Raw genomic sequence first — 3530 nt, forward strand, 5'->3', positions numbered from 1 at the left:
ATCTTTATTTTCTAGCATTATCTTTTCTTGTATTTGCTAAAGATCTATGTGTAACCAAAGGTTGTTTAGATAGGTTTTCTTTACCTTATCTTTCCGCAAACAATATTGTAAAATCTGTATTGATCTTCTATATCAATATATATTTTAAATTTGAAAACTCTGTGTTTGTATTCATCCCCCCCTTCTACAAATTGTGTCTTATCTTGTAGACCCTTTCGGGACCAACAGTCTTAAAGTACAACTTTTTTTAGCATAAAGTGCAACCTACATTATGCAAAAATCCTTTCCACACTCTCAAATCAGAGGCTCCATTGCAGGGTTTCCGAGACGACGATTGAGTGCTCTAGGATGGCGATTCATTCTTCAAGACGATGATTTCAGGGGTTTTAATTCTCCATATGGCTCTTCGATTCATACCCTCTAAATTCATACTCTCGAGTTCTTGATTGCAAAGATACAATGTTTCTCAATTTCTTGATTCATACTCTCGTCTATGATTTCTAAATTTATCGATTCATATTCTCATAGGTTCCATGCTCTTCTTCGATTCAGGTACTCTCTCGATTCATTTTTAATGGTGCTCATCGTTCATCTTGATCTTCCTATGTCGCTCCTCGAATCATACTCTCCATTCAGGTAGATTTTTCTGTTTAAGGTTTCTCTCGATTTCTTTTAGAGCAACTCCAATCGAATGGCAAAACCCTAGTTTTACCGTTCTCTTGGCTCCAATCGTCCATCAAAAACACTAAAATTTTGCCGGCGAGTGAAAACGAACGGCAAATATGACGTGAAGAAAGTGAACGGCAATTTTGCCAAATGGGTGGTCCCCACCACCTTTCTTAAATAATTTTTTTAAATAAATTATAAATAAATAAATAATTACAATATTAAGTTTTAGGTTTTTATATTTATTATTTAAATTTATATATATATATATATATATTATTAATAACACAAATATGATACCGGATAAACGTAAACGTATTTTATTAATGAAAATTTTAAAAACTGAAATACATAAATTAAAGGGTCCAATCGTTTCCGCTAGGCATAAACTGACTAAAGCTTCCTGCTACGTTTTGAGATCCTTCGGGTTGGTCTTGAGCTCCTCCAAATTGTTGATGTTGAGATACTCGATATTGAGATGCTACGAATTCTGATCCTTGTCCAGACATATGAACTTGGGGTTGCGCTCTCTCTCTCTCGCTATTCAAATTTTCTCATTTTTTATGAACTCATACCACACAGGATCAGTGATAGAGGTTAGATCGATGCACATAAGTTTGTCATCCGCCAACCTTGCCTCTAATGCAAGTTTGTGAGCTTGAAACTCATTCCTTCACATCATAACTTCAGTGGTTTTGGCTATTTGTTTGCTCATTTTTTTACTAGTCTTGACTAAGCTATCTAGCTTATTATCATATTGGAGCCTTGATTTTGCCTTTTTCACTCCAATTGGTCTTTAAGTACCTTCTACGTTGTGAATAGTCAACGACGGTAAACCGACATCTGTCCCAGACGATGAACCAGGACCGGAAGAAGGTGATTGATAAGGACTTTGTCGTTGATACTGAGTTGATGCAGTGACATTTGATAAACTCTCGGAGTCTTTCAAAATGTCCCAGACATGATCAAACTTAAAACCCTTCTTATAAGATCCATCAAGTTTTAACAGCTCTTTCGCTTCGTTCATCTATGAAAAATACACGTTATATTTAAATTAATAAAACAATGATCAACTAAAACAATAAATACTTACGATATCTTGTTTAGAAGCACCACTTGGATTCCTCATTTCAACTTGATTGATACACCCTCGCATTTTTTGCAAACATTTAGAATGCAAGACATTCTCGTTTCCAATGATCTTCTTGGTCGAGGATTGGTTGCGAACGGTTCGGTTTGGTGATAAAAAGTTTCTATTCTTGACCAAAACTTATCTTTTGATTGGTTTCTACCTATTATTGGATTTTGAGTTATATCAAGAAAACAATGACATAGTTGTATGTCTTCGCTATCTTTGTAGGATGAAGTTCGGCTTGTTGAAGACATTTTTATGAAAAGGCTGGTAATATATCAATGAAAATGTGTGTGATTTAGCTTACCAACTCGCCCCCTATTTATACACAAAAATTTCAGTTCACTCCAAATGAAGACAGATTAGACAACACACTGGCAAGATTCTTCTGAAAAGTCTGGCAAGATTCTTCAGAAAAGTCTGGCAAGATTCTTCTGAAAAGTCTGGTAAGAATTGACAACACCATTGATTCTCACTATAAAACTTGAATCATAACTCAATTAAAATAACTCAACTATATTTTGCAATCTTCTTTGTTGAGAAATACCACTCAAATGGCTGATAATTCGTATTCAGACGATGAGGCTTTTGATAATACACATGCCGAACTAATGGTCGAGGCATTCAATCTAGCGTCTGAAATGGATAATTATATCTATAATTATGCTCAAAACAATCATGTGTCTTATCGTGGTTCTATTCCTTGCCATATAGTTATCAATCGTGATCGAGAAAATGCCGATCGCATTCTCTTCAATGATTATTTTTCTGAAAATCCTCGATTTCCTGAGTCGATGTTTCGTCGACGATTCCGAATGAGTCATACTTTATTTTTTCGTATTTTGGATGATGTCCAAAGTCATGACAACTACTTTCTCCAACGAAGGGATGGATGCGGCAAACTTGGGTTGTCCGGTTATCAAAAAGTTACTACTGTATTTCGAATGTTGGCATATGGCGTGGCTGCAGATGCTACAGATGAGTACGTTAAAATAGGCGAATTGACGGTTTTAGAAGCTTTGAAGCGGTTTTGTCATGCCATCGTGGAGGTGTTTGGAAAACGCTATCTCCGAACACCCAATGCTAATGATGTGGCACGACTACTCCAAGTTGGAGAACAACGAGGTTTTCCAGGAATGTTAGGTAGTCTAGATTGTATGCATTGGAAATGGAAGAATTGTCCAACCGGTTGGGGAGGACAATATTCTGGTCGTAGTAGATCTCCAAGTATTATTCTTGAAGCTGTAGTTGACTATGATCTTTGGATATGGCATGCATATTTTGGTTTACCGGGGTCCAACAGTGACATTAATGTGTTGGAGTCCTCCCATCTTTTTGCAAATCTTGCAGTGTGTACTGCTCCTCCTGCTAATTATGTCATCAAAGGAAAATCATATAATATGGGTTATTATTTAGCTGATGGCATATATCCAAAATGGGCCACTCTTGTTCAATCTATTCACGATCCACGTAGCCCTAAAAATCAATATTTTGTAAAGAAACAAGACGCATGTAGAAAAGACGTAGAACGTGCATTTGGCGTATTGCAATTAAGGTTTGCAATAGTAGCAGGACCTGCACGGTTATGGAGGAAGGAAATCTTGCATGATATAATGACTTCGTGCATCATTATGCATAATATGATCATAGAAGATGAACGTGATATTAATGCACCAATTGAAGAACGAAGTGAAGTGCAAGACGTGGGAGTAGAGATGATGAACGATGGTGG

Source organism: Cynara cardunculus (genome assembly GCF_001531365.2).
Source record: "Cynara cardunculus var. scolymus isolate 2C chromosome LG 17, CcrdV1, whole genome shotgun sequence".
NCBI classification, from domain to species: Eukaryota; Viridiplantae; Streptophyta; class Magnoliopsida; order Asterales; family Asteraceae; genus Cynara; species Cynara cardunculus.